Consider the following 22,750-nt stretch of genomic DNA (forward strand, 5'->3'; position numbering starts at 1 on the left):
TGATTCTGTTTTCGTGGTTTCTAAGCTGTTTGTTCCAGGCTTCCTCTTGATCCTTTCTCTCTATCTGTTTGTCCTCCAGATCACTAATTCTATCTTCTGTCTCAGTTACGTTGAGAGAATTTAGATTAGATTGGAACTCATTGAGAGCATTGTGAAGCTCATCCCTGGTAGCTTTCAGCTCTTCCCTAATATTGAAAACATGATCTCTGGTCGTTTTCTGTTTGGCCCTAATCAGTTCCATTTGGTCACCTGTGGCTTTCTCCAACCTAGCTATTGCTTGAATAATTGTTAGCCTGAATTCTTTTTCTGACATATTGTCTATGTTGATAGCCGTTAGCTCTGTTGCAGAAGGTCCATCCTCTGTATTTTTCTTCTGTGGGCATTCCTCCTCCTAGTCATTTTGGTGAGAGAAGGCTGAATGGGTGTAGCTGGGTGTATCGACTGTGGTGCAGTCAAGGTGCACCCTGGAGTGCTTCTGAGCAATCAGGTTTCCCCACCCAAATGAGAGGAAAAAGAAAAGGAAAAGAAAAAAAGAGAGAGGGAGAGAGACAGGAAAGAAAGGTGAGATAAAAGAGAAGGTTTAGCCCAATGAGCCCCAAGGTAAGATTTATGAAGTATACAAAGAGACACAGACAAACAAAAAGACTGATAAAAGTATATGACAAGAGAAATAAAATAATATATATATTTGCATATATATATGCAAATAAAGGAAGAACCTTGTCAAAAAGAACCTGAAGTGTAAGATTTATATACTATCAGGACAAACACAAAAACACAGAAATACTGGAGGAAGAAAAAAATGGGAGAGTGATTGTAAATTGTCAGTATGGGTGAGGAAGTTTGTTTTGATTCTTCCTGGATGTATCTTGATATCTTTGTTAAAGCACTCAACTTTCCTAAGATAAGGGGGGATTAGGAATTGGTTTACCTATAGGGGTGGCATTGATTGGGGAAAGGGGATTACCTTGGAGTTTAACTCTATATGAATATTAGAAAATAAAAATTAAAAAAAGGAATAAACTAAACTAAAATAAAATTAAAAAAAAGAAATTTAAAAAATAGAAATGCAAAAGGAAAAAGCAGGTGTATGTATCAAAAAGTTCAGGTTAGAAGGTTATTATGGGATTTGATGTACTGGACATCTCACTGTGACGGTAAATAGGTTAAAAAATTATCTATATAATAATAAAAATTTAACTATATAAAAAAAATGAGCCAGAATAGTAGGATCGAATTAATAATAAAAATTGTCCAATGAAGTAGTGGTGGTTGTTCTCTTGTCATCTTTTTTTTTTTTTTCCCTTTCCAGGTTGGTTTTCTGGGGGAGGGGCCTGCCACGTGGCTTCTCAGTCCCTGAAGTTCTCTCAGCTAAGTCCTCCCGCCCCCCTCAAGGGGGTGGGCTCTGAGGAAACTGGTTTTTTCAGGCTTTTGTTCTCTGGAGGTTTTTATATTTGTTCACTTTTGTTTTTCTCTCTCTCCTTGACCGCATTTGATGGTTTTTGTAGGTTTAGAGGAAAGCAAACTGCACCCTGACCTCCCTCTCAGAGAGAAGTCTCAGGCTGGCTACAGAGCCCATATAAATCCCCCCTTGGCTGTGGGCAGAGCAGGTTCCCAGTCGCGGTCCCTGGGGACTCAGGAATTTTTGCTTGACCCAAACCCACGGCAGCGGGGGCTTTCTGGGCAGCTCCAGACTGCCAGAGAAGTTCCAAGCAGTGATCACACACTGGGATTCCCCGCACCCACCCCCCACCCCCCCACCCCCCCCCCCACCCCCCCCCCACCCCCCCGCTGGCCTGGGCTGGGGGTGCCTGGTCTTTCCGGTCCTAGAGAACCCGGCTGGCATTTGTGTGCACCTCTCTCAGGGGAGGGCGTGGGGCACGACTCGGACTCTGATGGCATGGCAGGGCACTTGCGTGGGGACTGCAAAAAGGCCGTGCTTCTGTTGGCTGGCGAGGCTCCCAGCCCCTCACGGGAGCCGGGCGCCACGCACTCTCAGGCGCACTGGTGGTTCAGGGACCCACACCTGGTTTCTCTGCCGCACTCTCTCTGGCTCTGAGCCAGGGGTGGCTGTCTTGGGTCTGGGGACTTAAGCCAGGACCCTAACACCCCAATTCCTGCAATCCCCCCCCCCCCCCGTGATCCTTTGCTCTTTTTGAGTGCTTTCTACCAGACTCCCGAGTTAATGCTGGTCCCCAGGCGCAGGGCACTCTCGTATTGGGGTATTACTTTCCAACTGGTCGCCTCTGGTGGCTCCCTCCCCCTTTTGTTTATCTTCCAATATCGGGCTGACGTTCCCACTCCGCTTTACCTGCCCACTGGCGACTTCTGCTCCAGTAGAGATCCAGACTGTATAATTCTGATCTCAGGCTGATTTCATGGGTGATTGGAGATCTTTGGAAGATAATCAGCTCACTTTAGGGTGCAGGTTGAATGGGCGCCTCCTCCTACTTCCCCGCCATCTTGTCTCCTCTATATTTCTGTAGTGTTGGTTGTTTTTTCTCCTCATTTATTTCTGATCGTATTTATTTGAGTTCTCTCTCATTTTTTTGATGAGTCTGGGTGAAGATTTATCAATTTTTTTGATCTTTTCAAAGAACCAGTTCCTGGTTTCATTGATCTGTTCTACAGTTTTTAAAATTTCTGTTCCATTTATTTCTACTCTTATCTTTATTATTCTCTTCTTCTTCAGGCTTGGGCTTTTGTCTGTTCTTTTTTAGCTCCTTTAGATGTAAGGTTAGATTGTTTATTTGAGATTTTTACTATTTCTTGAGTTAGGCCTATGTTATTATAACCTTTTCTCTTGGAATACCTTTTACTGCATCCAAAGAGTTTGAATCATTGTATTTTCATTTTCAGATGTTTTCATGTATTATTAATTTCCTCTTTCATTTCTTGGTTGACACATTCAATGTTTATTAGCATGTTATTTAGCTTCCATATATTTGTATTCTTTCAAGATTTTTTTTCTAGTGATTGAATTTTAGTTTTATATTGTTGTGGTTAGAAAAGATGTATGATATGACTCCAATCTTTTTGAATCTACTGAGACTTGTTTTGTGGGCTAATATCTGATCTATCCTGGAGACTCTTCCATGTGTACTTGAAAGTAATATGTATTGTCCTTTTTTTGGATGCAGTGTTCTGTGATATATCTGCTGGGTACATCTGTCTAGTGTGTCATTCAAAGCCATTGTTTTTTTCATTGATTTTCTGCCTGGATGATTTATCCATTGATGTAAGTAGGGTGTTAAAATGCCCTACTATTGTTGTATGACTGTCTATTTCTCCCTTTATCTGTCAATAATTACTTTATGTATTTGGATCCTCCTATGTTGGATGCATAGATACTTGAAATTATTAACATCCTCTTATTGGATTATTCCCTTTATCATTATGTAGTGTCTTTCTTTGTCCCTTGCTACAGTCTTTGTTTTAAAGCCATTTTTTACAATGTAAGTATTACTACCCCAGCTCTCCTTTCACTTCCGTTTGCGTGGTAAATGTTTTCTAATTCCTTCACTTTCAATCTGGAGGTATTTTTAGGTCTAAAATGAATCTCTTATAGGCAACATATAGACCCATCTGTGTCTTTTGATTGGAGTATTTAGTCCATTTACATTCAAAGTAATTATTGATAGGTATGTACTTTTTTGCCATTTTGTTACTTTTTATGGTTGTTTTTATAGTTCTTCTCTATTTCTTTCTTCTTTTGCTCTCTTCTCTTGTACTTTGATGGCTTTCTTTAGTGTTATTCTTAGATTCATTTCTCATTTTTTGCAGATCTATTACAGGTTTTTGACTTATGGTTACCATTAGATTCATATATAACATCTTATGCATATAGCTGTCTAATGGTCACTTCAGTTTGAACTGATTCTGAATATACAACATTTTTACTATGTCCCATGTCATACTTTATATCTTTTTATTTTGTAAATCCTCGACTGATTTTTGTAGATACAATCAATTTTATTGCTTTTGTACTTTGATTTTAATATTGGTTTTATAAGTGATTCATCTACTGCCTTTATTATATTTGCATTAACTTGTGAAATTTTTTTCCTTTTATAATTTTTTCCTCCTAATTATAACTTTTTTTCCTCATGCAAAATATTCCCTTTAAGTGTTTCTTGTAAGGCTGGGTTAGTGGTTATGAATACCATTAAGTTTTGTTTTTCTGGGAAAACTCTACCTTTCCTTTAATTCTGAGTGATAATCTTGCCATAAATATATTCTTGGTTGTAGGATTGTTTGTTTGTTTATTTGTTTTCAGGACTTTGAATATATCATGCCACTCCTTCCTTACCTGTGAAGTTTCTGCTGAAAAATTAGCTTATAGCCTTATGGGGCTTCCCTCATGTATAACTGTTTTTCTTTTCTCTTGCTGCTTTAAAATTTCTCTATGTCACTATTTTTTGCCATTTTAATATTATGTGGTACAGGCTTTCTTGCATTAATTTTGTTGGGGTATCTATGTGTCTCCTGGATCTGGATGTCTATTTCCTTCCCCAGATTAGGGAAGTTCTCAGCTATTATTTCTTCAAATAAATTTTCTGCCCTCTTTTCTCTATCTTCTCTGAGATATCTTCTCTAAGAGACCCTAATAATATGAAAGTTATGTTTGTTGGTGTCATCAATTTCCCCTAACCTCTTCTCATTTCTTATTTTGCTTTTTTCATTTTGCTGTTTAGCTTGGTTGCTTTCCATTACTTTGCCTTCCATATTTCAATCTGTTCTTCTGCTTCTTCTACTCTATTATTGATTCTCTAGGATATATTTTTTTAATTTCAGTTATTGAGCACTTCATCCTTATTTTTTTTTTCTTTTTAGTTTCTGTCTCTTTAAGGGTCTCACTGAGATCCTCCACTCTTTTCTCAAGTTCAGTATATTGTTGACCATTACTTTGAATTCTTTATTAGGCATACTGCCTATCTCCATTTCACTTAGTTCTTTGACTGTGACTTTGTTCTGTCCTTTCATTTGGTACATAAGCCTCTGCCTCCTCATTTTATCTTACTCTCTGTGTTTGTTCCTATGCATGAGAAAGGTCAGGTACATCTCTTGATCTTGGCCTTATGAAGAAGAGGTCCTGTGGTATCCTATAACAAAATATCCCCTGTTCAACAAAACCAGGCATTTCAGGGGAGTCTCCTATATGGGTTCTGTGCATCCTGCTATTGTGGCTGACCCCTCATTTGCCTTCAGTCCAGTCACTTTAATGACCCACTTTGCCTTTTGTGGAGGTACAGGCAGGGTTTGGTTCCTGGCCTTGCTAAGCGGCCTTTCTGGTGCTGTGTGGGCTTGTAGTTGGGCAGTGTCAGCAATCAGACCAGATGCTGACTTCAGTCCACCTGCCAGGGCTGCAGTCACACTAATTGGGAGTGTGATCTCGCTGCATTGCCATTTTTTTTCTTTTAAAGATCTAACTTATTTATTGGGGAGAGAGCAAGTGAGTGGGTGCATGCACACAGAGGGAAAGGGAGAACCAGACTCCCTGTGGAGAAGAGAGCCCAATGTGGGGCTAGATCCTAGGACCCTGAGATCATACCTTAAGCCAAAGGCAGACACCTGACTGACTGAGCCACCCAGGTGCTCCTCGCTGTATTACCATTTGTAAGATTTTTTTTTTATTATGTTAATCACTGCACAGTACGTCCGTAGTATTTGATGTAGTGTTCCATGATTCATGGTTCTTATAAAACACCCAGTGCTCTATGCAGTAAGTCCTCTCCTTAATACCTATCACCAGACTAACCCACCTCCCCCACCCCTCTCCCCTCTAAAACCTACAGAATGTTTCCCAGAGTCCATAGTCTCTTATGGGCAGGGATCTTTAGGGGACTTCTCCAAGAACAAAAGAACTGACAGGTACCATTTCTCTTCCCCTCTCACAGTGTAGATAGTTACTTGGCGAAACCAGTGTGAACACTCTCCACCCAGCTTGCTAACACTGCCATGTCCCACCCCTGCATTCCCTGCCAGATCTGCTTCATCCAAGCTACTCCACATAGCGGACATTTCTCCAGAGCAGCTCCTGTCCCCACATACCCTGCAAACAACCCCAGCAGAGACTGATGCCACTCCAGTAGGACTCCTGTCCTGGGAACAGGGGAAGATAACCCCACACACTGGTGAACCTGCAGTCCCAGCAGCCAATTTTTTTTTTTTTAAGATTTTGTTTATTTATTTGACAGACAGAGATCCCAAGTAGGCAGAGAGGCAGGAAGCAGGCTCCCTGCCTAGCAGAGAACCCTATGTGGGGCTTGATCCCAGGACCCTGGGATCATGACCTGAGCTGAAGGCAGAGGCTTTAACCCACTGAGCCACCCAGGTGCCCCTCCCCCCAGCAGCCAAATCTTAATAAAGGGCCCCTTCTAGTGCATGTTCTGAGATTAGTAAATAAACCTCCACATATGCCCCAGGAACTTTTCAAAATGCTGCTTCTGTGCTCTGTCTCAGTAGGGTTGTTTATTATGCTGTCTCTTTAAGGGCAGGGACTCCACTTTCTGTAGCCCTCAGGCTCACCCAGAGCTAAACACACCAATGTTTAGAGTACCTGGAGTTAAGGGGCACCTGGGTGGCTCACTTGGTTAAGTGTCTGACTCTTGGTTTCAACTTGGGTCATGATCTCAGGGCCATGAGATCCAGCCTTGCATCAGGCTCTGTACTCAGTACAGAGTCTGCTTGTCCCTTTACCTCCCTCCTGCCCCTCCCTCTGGGCTCTCTCTCTCTAAAATAAATAAATAAAATCTTTAAAAAATAAATAAGGTAACTAGAGTTAAACCCTGCTGATTTTACAAACGTTAAGCCCCACTGGTTTTCAAAGTCAGGTGTTCAGAGGACTCCTCTGGCCACTGTGGGACCCCCTTGCCTGGGTTTCCTTTTGTGGGATCTGCTCCTATCCCTTCTCTGTGCATGCGCTGTCCTTCCCATCTGTTGGTCTCACCAGGGTATTTGGTTCCCAGGGTGTGTCTGCCCATCCTACCCTTCCCAGTGTAGCCTCTTGTCTGTGACCAACTATGGAAAGGCTGTTCTGCTAGTCTAGTCTAGACTTTGGGTGGTTTTCAGAGTTCGCTGCACATGTGCAGCAGTTACAATGATGTGTCCTTGGTAAAACTGAGCTCCAGCTCCTTCTCTGCCATCTTCCTCGAAGTCCATTTACTTTAATTTGTGTTTCCTCCAAAAGAAGAACACCTCGCTATATATACTGGGCCGTGTTGCTTACTCTTCTGAATTGTCTATTCTTAGCATGTTCTTATTGCTCTATTAGAATTATCAATTGTAAGGAGTTTTTAAATGTTACAGAGACTAATCCTTTAAATGGCACAAATAATCAGTTTTCCCAAACTTACATAGTTTCATTTTGTTTATAGTATTTTGCTATCTTGAAGATCTGATATTTGTATAAACATATCCATCTTTTCATATCAGCTTTAGCTCAGTTGGAAATTCTTTCTCAGTTATAGGTGGTATTTTATTTTAAGTGATCTTAAGTATTTTTACTTTTTTACTTTACTTAAGTTTACTTTATTTAACTTTACTTTACTTAGCTTAAGATACTTAAGCATCTTTAAGTGAGAGATGCATTTTATCAGAATGCATTTAAAAAAAGAAGAAAACAAGACCCAACTACATACTATTGTGCCCTCAAGAACCCAGTTTAAATATAAAGATCCTGGTAGGTTAAAAGTAAAGAAATGCAGAAATATACCATGCTAACATTAATACAAAGAAAGCAGGGGTTGGTGTACTGAAACAAAACTGAATTCAAAAAAGGACAGTTATCAGGGATACTGGTGGGAATTACATAATGAAGAAGGTAACAATTCTGTAAAAAGGGATAAAAATGCTCTATGGATGTGCTTAACAACAAATCATAAAAATACATGAGGCAAAAATTTATAGAACTGGAAGGAGAAGTAGACAAATCCACTATTACAGTTGGAGACATCAGCATCTCTCTTTTGGCACCTAGAGATCCAGCAGGAATGAAATTAGTAATGATAAAGACGACCTGATTGGCACTATCAATCAACTTGACCTAATGGATATTCATAAAATATTCAATAATAGCAGAATACACATTCTTTCTAGAATTACATGGAACATAAACCAAGATGAACCCCAAACGGTCATAGTGGTTGAGATATTAACAAAAGGAACTGGGTGTGTAGGGTTTATGGCAGTTGTCTATAATATGTTTACAATTTTTCACTAATCTAAAACTTCTAAAATCAAAAGTTATATTAAAATTATATATGAGAATTTAAAAGTATATTTATGATTTTTAATATTCATATTTAGGTACATTGCACATAGAAAAATCATAACACTGGATTGAAATTTTTTTAAATGTCTAAAATACTAAGTTAAAATTTAAATTTATTATATAGGAAGAAATGTAATTAAGTTACAAGATATAAAATTATTTTTTTTAACATTAGCAAATATATATCTTTTAACTGACGAAGCAGATAGATTTGCCTGCATCAGGGGTTAATTGTTAATTATTATGAAATATATTTCAGTGCTTTATTATTTTAACTATAAATGAAATGAATAATCTGAGAAAATATTTTTGATACATCTACTATATTTCTTAATTTTCTTTTGATGCTTTCTTTAACACAAGAATTTAAAGATTAATATCAATGTTCATTAATAGTAGCAGGCAGTTTCATGAATATCAAATGGAACTATGAAGGATTATGAAGGACTTAATGTGAACTGCTAAAATGCATTCAACAATAAGAAAAAAATTATTGCATGGAATGTCACCTAACATTTCAAATTATTATTTGTTGCAAGCCATTAAGAAACCAGTGAATAAACTGTTTCATATAATGGGAGTATAAATATTTCATGACAAAAGTCACTGGTCACCTGCTGACGAATGATGATGTCAGTTCAGCACATCCTCCCAGCCAGGTTCAAGAGGCTCTATGGCTTAACGTTTGCCTGATTTGACTATGAGGAGCTTTAATAAAGTTCACAGTCCTTCATGCAGAGAGCACAGATTAGTATTACCCTTGGGCAAAAATAATTTAATATTTAGTACTCTGGGACAATATTTTATCTTCGAGTACAATTCAAGTCTAATTAGAATACTTGGAGTATGTAACTTGTTGAAAAATCTCAATCTTGGCATGTTTTTACGATTTTAGTACAAGAATTAAGAATTGTTTCGTAGGGGCACCTGGGTGGCTCAGTGGGTTAAGCCTCTGCCATAGGTTCAGGTCATGATCTCAGGGTCATGGAATCGAGCCCCTCGTCAGGCTCTCTGCTCAGTGGGAAGCCTGCTCCCCGTGGGCCCCACCTCCCCTACCGCCGTCTCCCTGCCTATCTGTGATCTCTCTCTGTCAAATAAATAAATAAAATCTTTTTAAAAAATTGTTTCATAGATCAGACACATGCTATCATTATTTTCTGAGGGTAAGCAAATTAGTGATTATTATCAAAACACTCTTTTTCTGAATCAGAAAGAGAAACACATTATATTTTTATTTTCAGTCATTGCTTTGCTTTCATCTATCCCTCATAAACAAAATTGTTGGCTTTTTGAAAATTTGCAAATTGCTTTGTTATTGCTGTGCAAAATATGATCAAGTTTGAAACCCTTATTTCATTCTTTGTGTTTGTTACATATTTGATATAATTTATTCCTGTGGATGTAGACTAATCAATTTTAACTGCATTGAGTTTTAACCCTCATTGTGTTTACTGCATTCCATCCTGTACTACAGTTATTTGAGACATGGACATTTCCAGGCAGGGCATTTTTGTACATTTTAGAATCCTCCCCTCAGACACAGAATCCTGACGTTGTAGGTATTTAATCATGATAAAAACTCTTGTACCTCTCAACTATGTTTAACAGTGGCTCTCCCTCTTTCTTCCTTTTTTTTCTTTTTTTTTTTTTTTGAGATTTTATTTATTTATTTGGCAGAGATCACAAGCAGGCAGAGAGGCAGGCAGAGAGAGAGAGAGATGAAGGGAAGCAGGCTCCCTGTTGAGCAGAGAGCCCAACGCAGGGCTGGATCCAGGACCTGCGATCATGGCCCAAGCTGAAGGGAGAGGCTTTAACCCGGGGCGAGGCTCCATCCCAGAACGTGGGATGGTGACGTGCGCTGAAGGCAGAGGCTTTAACCCACTGAGCCACCCAGGCGCCCCTCACTCTTCCTGCTTTATGTCTCTCTATATAGCCTCTATAGAGAGTCTCCTGAGTTCCCCTTTCTCTCTACTTATCCCCCTCCTCTTTCTCCCCTCCACTCCCCTCCCCTTCTTTTCCCTTCCTTTCCCTTTCCTTTTATCTTCTATGAGTAAGACATTTTACTATGAGCTGTGGAGCAGAGCTTCTCAGTAGCTCAGTGGTACCCTGTGCAAGCCTTATAGAGAAGTCCGAAAATACTGACCTCAGCCCTTGGGATGGACCGGTGGGGCTTAGGGCTTCCGGAGACTCTGGCCAGTCACTTCCAGATTAAAGTAGGCTTGTCGCTAGCTTCTTTGAAGAAGATGGGCATGAGATGAAGTTAAATTCTACCCTCTTGTTGGCAGTGAGCACACTGATGATAAGGAGCGCTCCCTGCTTACTACAGGGTGCTGAGGATGGCCACGAAGGGGTTCCACCACGTGGCTGTCCACCTCAGTGGCCAGTGGCAGTGCGCACACTGTCCATTACAGAAGAGCTGGGGAGTTTCTTAAGGGCTTCCCCTTCCCAGGGCCCACAGAGCTTGCCACTCAGGCCAAGGTGCTGCTAAATGGGGTCCAGGGAACAGGGAGGCTGAGTGGGGCTCCTGACGGATGACTCTTGAGGTGGTCACTGCCAATTCTTGTCCTCACCTATACTGTGAGCTGGCCCTTGGCAGAGGGTAGGCCTCACACTGGCTTCCCGTTGGCAGTGGAGTGGCTACTCCTACAACACGTGTGTGTTCTCTAGATCAGGAATCACTATTTAGAAATCTTTACCATGTAAAACTTTGATGATATCCAAATCCATGCCGCTTGTTACAAGAAAGTGCAACACGAAGTCATTAAAGACTGACATTTTTAAGTAATTTCAACCTGTGAAATGTATTAAATGATTTTTAAATAAACAACTTGAAGCTTTATCACCTACCTCTGAAAAAAGTTTATAATAGACAAGAACTAACAAAAATGTGAAGAGATCACAACTAAAAAGTTGGGGAAAATTAATTTAGCTGTTCAAAACATAAACGGTAATTTTTAAAAAATGTTTACAAGAAGCTCAAGTTTCAACTTGAATTCATGATTTACTATTTCCCTTATGACTCTATAGCTAATTATTCTTATCATAATTATTTAATTATTTAACAGTTGGTTGATCTTTTCTCCAAACCCAATATGGTTAGGTTTGAGAGAACTTCATAAACTGAAATGTCTGCAGGAAAGGATGATGCTAGAAGTATCTAGGGGCTATAGAGATGCAGAGAGCTGAGCAACTGCATTTAGCTGGGGAAATCAGGGAAAGCATGAGGAGGAGGGGAAAGAAATTAAGGGAAAAGACAAATAGAAAAGAGGGGAAAAAAACCCTTGCTTTAAATAGAAAGACTTATGCAAAAACATAGGAGCAGATATTAACTTTGTCCATTTTGATGGATTTTCGTGCCCTCATCTTCCATTTCCCTTCACCCCCCAAATCTGATTTCTGTCCCTCACTGATGTACTGAAAGTGCTTTTGGAAATTTTTCAGTAGCTTTTCATTTCTAATGAACAATCTTCAGACTACATTCTGTTTGATCTCTGGGGCAGACGACACAGTGACTATTCTGTCTTTTCACTTGAAATTCATGACAGCATTTTCTCCTGGCTGTCCTCTTGTCTGACCTGCCTCCATCCTTCGTGCGCTTTTTTTGGCTGCCTGCTCTGTTTCACCAGGCTGAGTCCAAAGAGGTCCTCCTCTCTTCCCTCTGTACACCCTCTCTTTTAGCTTCCTTGTCCCTTCCATGGTGTGAAAGACCGGCTGCCTTCTATTGAGTTTCATGTCCAATCCAGATCTCTCAGCTGATCCCTTCATTCTGTTGCTAAGTAGACATCTCCATTGTGCACACTCAAGGCAATCAAGTCACAAATTAATATTCCTGTATTGCAACACATAATCATCAGCCCAAGCTAGAAATTCTGCAGACATCTTTCCTTCTCTTGATCTCTAAATACTATTCCCTCAGTCCAACAGGTCATGCATTCTTACCGGTGTGATCTCTGAAATCTGTCTGCTTCCTTGTGCCACTTTTTTTAAATCTAAAAATGAGAAAAATACAGTTTATGAAAATTTAATATATGCAGTTACATTAGAGGGGGAGAACGCAGACCTTATGTTAGCTGGCCATAAGTCTATCTGTAGCATCTGAGCTTTTCATAGAAAATAGTGTAATTTACATAATCTCAAAGGGTTAATAATTATGCCTTAAATCATTGCTTTATTCTCAGTATTCTGAGAAGCTTACATGCTCCAAGATGCGTTTGATGTAGTCAATTTTATAAAAATAATTCTTTAAATCCAAAAATATTTGCAGTTTTTATAAGGGAAAGGGGGCAGCCTATTAAAATCTTTTGTATGACACAGAGGTTTGCTGTTTAACTAAGGCAAATTACTTAAAGAGTTGGAGAACTTTTAAAAATTTCAGTGTGGAATGCAAGTTGGTGTAGCCACTTTGGAAAACAGTGTGGAGATTCCTCAAGAAATTAAAAATAGAGCTTCCCTATGACCCTGCAATTGCACTACTGGTTATCTACCCCAGAGATACAGATGTCGTGAAAAGAAGGGCCATCTGCACCCCAATGTTTATAGCAGCAATGGCCACGGTTGCCAAACTGTGGAAAGAACCAAGATGCCCTTCAACGGACGAATGGATAAGGAAAGATGTGGTCCATACACACTATGGAGTATTATGCCTCCATCAGAAGGGATGAATACCCATCTTTTGTATCAACATGGGTGGGACTGGAAGAGATTATGCTGAGTGAAATAAGTCAAGCAGAGAGAGCCAATTATCATATGGTTTCACTTATGTGTGGAGCATAACAAATAGCATGGAGGACAAGGGGAGATGGAGAGGAGAAGGGAGTTGGGGTAAATTGGAAGGGGAGGTGAACCATGAGAGACTGTGGACTCTGAAGAACAATCTGAGGGTTTTGAAGGGGCGGAGGGTGGGAGGTTGGAGGAACCAGGTGGTGGGTATTGGAGAGGGCACGGATTGCATGGAGCACGGGGTGTGGTACAAAAACAATGAATACTGTTACGCTGAAAAGAAATTAAAAAAAAAAAAAAAGCAGTGTCCCTGGGGTGTCTGGGTGGCTCAGTCGGTTAAGTGTCCAACTCGTGGTTTCAGCTTAAGTCATGATCTCAGGTTCATGAGATCGAGCCCCACAATAAGCTCTGTGCTGGTCATGGAGCCTCCTTAATTATCTCTCTCCTTCTGCCCTTACCCCTGCTCATGAGAGCTCTCTCTCTCTAAATAAATAAATGAATCTTTAAAAAAAAAATGCAGTGTGTTGACCTTTTGGGTAAATTATTGTCAGAGGTAAATGTTAGGTGAATTTTGCAGCATATTTTTAAAATATGTTTTTGTATATAATATAATAATATGTAATATATAATTTTGTATATATACTAAATATAAGTATATATTATATAATATATACATAGAAATATATATGTATACGTAATATAATTTTATATATATATAAAAAAAATTTTAAATATTTTTTTTGTAGTGGGTCTTTAGACACCAGTAAAGTATAGATGACATTTTAGCACTTGAAAAATAACTTATTTAAGCAGTTGAAACACTTATCTTATAGAAATATTGTTTTAAAAATGTACTTGAGAGTGTTTTTGTCATCATGTGGGAATTTAGCTGGAAAAAAAGAAATATGCATGGGTCTCCTATGTACCAAGTCCACAGAATTGAAAAACTTGGGAATATCATAGTCAAATAAATAGTTCCCATATATTTTAAAGCTATTACTAAAGTAAGACTTTCTGATCAGGGTATAATTGAATAAAAAGTTTCAACACATAAGTTTGAATAATTAATGGTTTGGACTGAAACATTAACGTAGTGCTGGGTGAAAACCCAGTGAGCCTCTTTCATTGGATGTGTCTATTTTGGTGTATTTTCAACCTCACTAGACACTAAAAGCAGTACTAAAACAAACCAACACAATAACGACATCTTTGACCATCTGTCTCATGAAGTATTAAGGCAAAATTTCAAAGCTAATAAAGCACATTGGATTACATTGCCCTCCCAAGAATATCAATAAATATATTCAGCAATGTAAAGTACATAATGTTACTATATTTTAGTAACAGATTATAAAAACTGTATTTTAGGGAAAATCAAAGCATTTTATCAAAATAAAATATAGTTGAGATATTCCTTATTTCCTACTTTTTAATTTCCATATTTATATGGTACAGTGTCCAATTATATTAATATGTTGGGATTATAATAAATACAGATCACTTCTGAATTACACTAAATATATATTGGAGTCTATACTCATTTTTATTGTATAAATGGAAGGGTACAGAAAATTTGGATGTTGCTGTCATCTCTGTGAAATGTTAAAAGCCCTTCATAAGATCGGATACCTTATGGCTTCTTTCCCTATAGTCTAGCTCACCGAGTCCTAGCTTGCTAGGTAGACATCAAGTCTACCATTAGGACATACAACCACTTCTCCCCACATTTGTATATGCTACCTGATCCTCAAACTTCTCTGTCCATTTGTTTTGATCATTCTCTGACTTATCAGGGATATCACTTATTTGATATGGATTCTACTCCAGTCGAGATATTCTGCATGCATTTATCCTTGTTCTAGAAGTGTTTGAGTTGGTTTGGTTTTGTCCGTTTTATTTCCTCCAATTACAGCAAGCTTCATTCTTCTCCACCAACCCATGAACCTCTTTATTGCATGTGAAAGTAATCTCCTATATTGCACACATTGTCTTTATTTTCTTAGGGTGTATTTTATTCTCACTTACTTGGGGCTTTCCAAAAAAGATCTCTCAAGTAGAATTGTGCATTTATGCAAGCAATCAAATATTTTACTTTCTGTACAGTACACATTCCCCCCCACCCTTATATCCCTATGAGGAACCTAGTGATCAATTTTGTGGCTGTCCCCTACTAATTCACAGACAGTAAGGGAGCCATGGATATTATTAATCTCTAATAACGTTACACAGAAGTGTAACCTATCTGATTAATGTGCAGTAGATTAAAATGAACTATTTTTTAAAATCTATATTCATTAGGTATCATAAAGACTTTAAAGGCCACATAAACTAACAAGAAACTTTACTCTGAAGGTTGTTCTTTAGGAAACATTCAGCTAAAGTAAAGCTCCCCCCCAACCCCTTATCTGAAAATGGTGTTTTATGTGTATAAAAGCAATACAGATGAATTTTAGAAAAGTTTGAAAGTACATAAAAATATGCAAAAGAGGATACAAATTACCCATGGTGCCACATTTCCCAAATAACCATTAATAATTATTTATTATGAAATAATTATGTATAATTATTTAATACACATCTGATTTTATATGCAAAATTATATCACATGATATAACTGTATATATTTTCTTCCTTTCCACACCATATTTTTTTGTATTCTTCTAGAATAAAATAAAGGTACAGAAATAATCAGGTTTCAGCAGTATATCTGGAAATGATAGTAACTGAACACTTCCATAAATAATTTACCTATATTTCTGTCATTGGGCTAAGAGGTGTGCTTGGCAAACACACATTGCACAGGAACAGTGAGAAAAGCAGGCAGGTTTGTGAACAGGATCATCTTGAAAGTGAAGTCATTATGCTCTATGTTATTTTTGTTAAAAATGCTATGCAAAATATATTCAGTCACAGCCAAGGATATTTTCAAGGGAAGGCAGTTGGATGGGGTGTGACTAAGTACACACAACTCAATCTTCTTAGGTGCTAAAAAAGGGAAAAAGAAAGAAAGAAAAACAGGAGAGAGAATCTTTAGTTTAGGACTTAAACTCAACAACCAGGGTGCATATGATTGATAATGAGGAAGAGGGGAACTCTAGTATAAATCTCATCAGTTATTTGAAGTACAAGGTGGCTGTATCACTAGAGTCTGCCTTTATTTTCCTTTCTTTAGACTTTCTTTTTCCTAACCAAGCAAATATTTTTTTTAAATGAAGGAAATACATGTAACTGATCTGACTTTGCTACTACAGCCTTTGCATTAAATGACTCAGTCAGTACTAATGTTTCTACAAAAATGCAAATGTACATACTTTTTCTTTCATTAATTTTTCTTTCATTATGCTTCAGCTTAAGTCAGAGCCAAGGGAAAGATAATTGGTGCAAACCAAATGCTTGACTTTTCTCTTAAATATAGGTGAGGAATGGAAGAGTCAAGCGAGCACAGCCCTTAGGGAGAAAGATGTTGCTTGGAATCCTGCCAAGGCTCTGTGATGACTAGCTAGGTGAGATTGGGCTGGTTACTTAACTCGTCGAAACGTTAATTTTCTCATCTCCAAAACAAAGCTGGGACTGCCTAAACTGAAAGGTTGTTTTAAGAAGTAAAAATTACACTTCTGTCAGTAGTTGCTTACCAAAGGACGGTTGTAGCTATCACTGTTACACTGTCCAAAGTAAAATTAAATTTAAAAATACTGAATGTGTATTTTGTGATTGTGTCTAGTGTAGATGTTTAAATTAGAAAACTTAATCTAACATTCACTTTTGAAAATGTGAATCACTGGGGCACCTGGGTGGCTCAGTGGGTTAAGCCTCTGCCTTCGGCTCAGGTCATGATCTCAGGGTCCTGGGATCGAGCCCCCCCCCCAAATTGGGCTCTCTGCTCAGCAGGGAGCCTGCTTCCCCCCTCCCCTGCCTGCCTCTCTGCCTGCTTGTGATCTCTCTGTCAAATAAATAAAATCTTTAAAAAAAAAAAAAAAGAAAGAAAGAAAGAAAGAAAATGTGAATCACTGGGTACCTGAGTGGCTTTGTCGGTTAAGTATCCAACTCTTGGTTTCAGCTCAGATCATGATCTCAGGGTGATGAGATGGAGTCCTGCATTGGGATTCTTGCTCAGCATGGAGTCAGCTTGAGATTTTCTTGCTTCCTCTCCCTTTGCCCCTCCCCCTGCTCACACATGCTCTCTCTCAATAAACAAATAAATACAATTTTTTGATAAATAAAATAAAAATCTGAATCATTTTGGAAAAGTGTGGTTATCTTAGTAACTTTTATCAATTCTCCACCAACTCTTTGTGGATGAATCAACCTAAGCAAAATGGCCCATGGGTTCATCATTAGAAGAAATACTGTAGTGTCTTAATAAACACGGTAGGGGAGAAATGTGTAGCTCAAGGCCCTATTTTTTTTTTTAAAGATTTTATTTATTTATTTGACAGAGATCACAAGTAGGCAGAGATGCAGGCAGAGAGACAGAGAGAGGAGGAAGCAGGCTCCCTGCTGAGCAGAGAGCCCAATGCGAGGCTTGATCCCAGGACCCTGGGAACATGACCTGAGCTGAAGGCAGAGGCTTTAACCCACTGAGCCACCCAGGCGCCCTCAAGGCCCTATTTTGAGTCACTTGCCAATTTATCTTTCCAGTATTTTTTTAATATTTATATGCCATGCTCTTAAAGTCTGACTTTATTCAAACTTTTGGGCCTCCCTGGCTACTACTCCCTTTCATGAGTCCTATCTCTGGGCTACTCATTGCTCCTAAGGCTCACTTACCTCTTCCCTCTGTCTCGAATTCTCCATTTTTTAACTAATGAAAACCTGTCAGTGGTTTATAGTCAAGCTCAAATACCTACTTTCTCATGATGCTTTTCTTGGTCATTCCTATCCTGGGATGGGTAGTAAAATGAAGGGCTAGAACTAGGATAGATGAGGTAGATTGATGTTTAATATAACAGTATCCCTGCCTTAAAGGAGTTCACATCAAGTTTCTACCACTAATGTAGGGTTTATAACATACTTCTTTGTACTCACTTGTGTATGTTTGGGGATCCTGTCATTGTGAGGAGCAAATGCCATAATGGATAAACCACTCTTCCATTCCATCCTGATACCGTGATTCGTGGTAAATGTTCTAGAAATACTTGATGAATGAAGGAATGAATGAGGGAAAGACTGCCAGGTGCTTCTTGGTGACCTCTTTCAATTACAGTGACTCCAGAGAGGAATGAGGAACATAAAACAAGGAAAGTAATCTTTTTGGTGTAATGAGGATTCTGTGGTTCTGGAAGAGAGATAATTTATCAGCATTAAAGTCACGCACAATGTCAATCAGCTTCATGGAGAGACCATGTGAGGTGGATAGATGACAAAAGATTAATCGAACAGCTGCTATAGGGCAAGATTAGTGTGCTGATTTCAAGCCAGGGTGACAGATAGATACAAAGGTAGAGCAGCACACTCCGTGAGGCACTCGGGTATTATTCCTGTGGCTGGAAAGTGACCTTAGCAAAATACATGAAAATTTAAAAATGTTAATTGGAGAAAAATATATACACCTTCAAAAAAAGATAAAATAAAAAAAACTAGGCCCTGATAAGAAATGATTTAGCTTATAAACACATAAATTTATTAAGTTGTTGGCATTATTCTGACTGATGCAGTATCTTCGTGTAGGACAGAATGACATGGACAGTGTCAACTATTTATTACTAATGTTTATGGGATTCAATGTTTTCTAGGCATGTAGATAACTAGCAATAATAGGCATGGGTTTTCAGTAATCACCAGTATAAAAATATCAGTTGCTTTTGGAAAACTTAAGTTCAGGTTGATATCCTCAGTAAATGTTTCTTGATCCTGGAAGCCAGGTTTCTCATGATTAGAGAGAAAGTATAAGCTGGTTCTATATTCTATAAAGCAAACCAGGAAGCCTTATACCTATATTTTAAAAATCATCATTATGATGTCACGGATTCAACAGTGATGTGCTGTAATATATGGCAGGTATTGTTCCTTTTGATATATATGCACACAACATAGAAAGTAGGTTAGAATGAGCAATGTAGTGCTGGATTTGAGTTGGAGTGATCAGTATGAACCCATGATTAGCTTAATATACATATAGATGGATAGATAAAGAAACAATGACAGAAATATATCGATACATAGGTTAGTATACTGGCTGCGTCCTGTGTGAGAACCTGTGAGCAATGACATCCCAGTAACAATGAGCAAACCCATTATCAAGATTTTGATTTTTAAAGATTTCATTTTATTTATTTAAGAAAGAGAGCACAAGCGGGGGGAGGGGTAGAGGAAAAAGGAGAAGCAGGCTCACCACTGATTGTCATGACCTGAGCCAAATGCAGATGCTGCACCAACTGAGCCACCCAGGTGCCCCAAGATTTTGATTCTTACACATCATTCTCCAATGAAAGGAAACAGGACCTCTTGAAGAAATGTATCATGCTATGGTTGAGACAGGAAATACACATGAGCATCCTGGGTCCCACTGAATCCCCCCCCCATAGAATATGGAATGGAAACATAGTAACTGTACAGTGGAGAAACCTTGCAAGCACACTAACCAACTGATGAAAGGTACACAAGCAATATCAATGGGACTAGCACGGATCCCTTGAATATGAGGTGATAAGGACACTTAACCTCTATGGTATTCTTACCAGTAACGCATGACCCCAGTCTAATCAAATGAAAAGCATCAGACAAATCCAAATTGAGGGAATTTCTACAGAAAAAGACCCAAAAATACTCATCAAACTCTCAAGGTCCTAAAACACAAAGAAGAGGATTCTCAGAATAGAAGAGACCAAGGAGATATGGCAACTAAATGTAATAAATTATCCAGAACTAGATCCTAAAACAAGAAAATACATTAATGGAAAAGCAAGTAAACTCCAGAAAAAGTCTGGGGTTTAGTTAATAGCAACATGCTAGCACTGGTTTCTTAGTTTTGATGAATGGACCACAGTGATGCAAGATGGTAACATTAAGTGGAACTAAGTTGAAAGATATAGGGAAACTAGTACATTGGAAACTTTTATGCAAATCACAAACTATTCCAAAATGGAATATACTTGGAAAATGGAATATACTTAGAAAAAAAAATCCAAGTTGATTTCCTAATAAATAGACCAGTGCGGCTTCTATCTGTAGTTTTTAAATTATGATTTCATGGATTTCACAGGGATGTGTTATAATATATTTTAGGCATTATTCTTTTGATCCCTCAGTTTTCCCATTATCAGCCAATGTGAATGTACTCCAGTTGGTTCCTAAAAACTTTCGACTTGATCTCAGTAATTATAAAAGCTTCCTTGTTTTCTGTTGTGATGCCGTGTTCCAGGGGCATCTTATATAATTCCTTCCCTAGTCTTGGAATAAGTCATTTTTTCAAGGAGCATGGATGTCTTTTAGTAGAAAATGGTATTAGGTACTACCAATGGTGTACATGGGGGTGGGGGATGCTGACTTTTAATAGATTAGTCATTATGTCTAAGCTATCAGCGTGTAGAACTGAAAAAATTGCATATTTTATGGAAAATACAAAATAAAACAAATCACAGTGCATCTCCCTATTCAAATTGAGAACCACCAGGTTTTTAACTTACCCTCTGATTTTAAATATGTATCACTTTGCCTCAATGCTTTCCCAACACCACCAGCATAATCATTCATTTGCTTCATGCAACAGTATATACACAACATTCTCAGAATAGCAACGTCAATACTAGCATCAACAATGTGATTAGTGAAGGCAGTACAGGCAGTTTTTTGCAATTATTTTTGTCTTTATGAGATATCCCACTGGAGAGGACAAGCCAGAATTATCTGTTTTAAAATAAATTGAAATAATGCAACTCTGAGTAGATTTATTTGCTTCTTTCTCTCCATCATGATTTTCTGTCCCTAGAGGAAGTATTCCTCCTTCTAGATAAATGCTAGTGTGCTGCACACTCGTCTCTACTTGGCTTGTTCTCATATAGTATGTCCGTCGTGATCACTCCATGCTGGTACATAAAGGTATCCCTCTTTACTTGAATGACTGCTCAGCACCGCATTGTATAGATAGCCCATAGCTTAGTAAGATAGTTTCCCCTTGATGGACATTTGGGCTGTTTTGTGGCTTGTGGTGATAAATAGTACTGGAATAAAAAGCTTAATGTATGTACCGTTGGTAATTCTAGCCATGGCCATTTTTAGGCTAGGAAACTAAAAGCATGATTTCAGGGTCAAATGGTACATTTCACTTCTGCAGTTTTGTTCACATGGTCATTTTTCATCTAGACTGTTTCTCCAGGTCCCAGAGGTCTGACTCCGGCCTCCATACTCATGCCAGGATTTTCAATCTAAAATGCAAATCAGGTCATTTCTCCCCTTTGCTTATGGACTTCCATGATTTCTGCATCTCGAGGACATGGAGATGGACCTATTGAGTGAGTCATTGCTTTGCTTTCTGGCCTCATTTCCAGCACATCCCCCAGTGCAACCCATCCAGTCATGGTGAACTTTCAGAAGTTGCCAAAAGACATATGTCCTCTCATGTGTTGCACATAATTTTTTCTCCACCTGATAATCTCTCCACATCCATAAACATTGGGTTCAACTTCTCTGCCTCTGTGAGTTCTTCCTAAATTTTCCTCACATCAGAATTAGCCTTCCTATTTTTCACACATGGCATTTAGTGCCTCCTTCTGTTGGAACCTTGATCACATTTTTTAGCAACTCCTTATGAAGTAGAATTTTCTATTATGTGCCAAAACTGTGCTGAAAGTTTACGTAGACTCTATCAGAACAGCAAGGCTAAGTACATGTCCAGGGCAATGCAGCCAGAAAGCGAAGGGCTTGTCATCTAAAAGCCCGAGGCTTTTTTAAAAGCACACTGCACCACTTTTCTAAGTATTGTGGATTCTTCCAGTTTACTTTTCTGCTTCCAGACCTCTCATTGCACCTGAAGTTTATCAGCTCCATAGGTTTTTTTTTTTTTTTAAAGATTTTATTTATTTATCTGACAGACAGAGATCCCAAGTAGGCAGAGAGGCAGGCAGAGAGAAAGGCAGAAGCAGGCTCCCTACTGAGCAGAGAGCCCGATGCAGGGCTCGATCCCAGGACCCTGGGATCATGACCTGAGCTGAAGGCAGAGGCTTTAACCCACTGAGCCACTCAGGTGCCCCAGCTCCGTAGATTTTAATGGAGACAGCATAGTCTCTGAAATCAGCCGGGTCTGAGTTTTAGCCCTAACTCTGGCTTTAACATTTACTAGGAATACAACCTTCAGTAAGAATTTAAGCTTTAGATGAGTTTCTTGATATATCACAAATGTTCTGTAGATCTGGTGAGGTCTACATAGGGCTTCTGCACTGTTCTGGCTCCTTGGTGGAGAATCTTCTGGTGCGCGCAGGGATTTTGCTTTGCTCACTTTTATTTCTCCAGCCCTTAGACAATAAACACATGGCAGGTGCTCATTATGTAATTATTTGAGTGTGCATAATCTATTGAAAAGCTCATTCCCAAGCAGACTTGCTCCTCCCAGGTTCCTTTCCCCAGCGGAAGGCATTACCAACCTTCCGAAGACTGCAGCTGCTTTTCAGAGCAGTCAGGCATCGAACTTGGGGGGTATCCTTGACCTGAAGTATGAGGCACACTCTCCATGCCTCCCCAGCAGCTGGAGAGCCTGCCCTGTCAGCTTTGGCCCCGCAGTGCTCTCTCCCTTGCTCTTCCTCCTCTCTCTTCTGTATGATCCAC

This window comes from Mustela erminea, chromosome 9 (genome assembly GCF_009829155.1).
Source record: "Mustela erminea isolate mMusErm1 chromosome 9, mMusErm1.Pri, whole genome shotgun sequence".
In the NCBI taxonomy this organism is placed as follows: domain Eukaryota; kingdom Metazoa; phylum Chordata; class Mammalia; order Carnivora; family Mustelidae; genus Mustela; species Mustela erminea.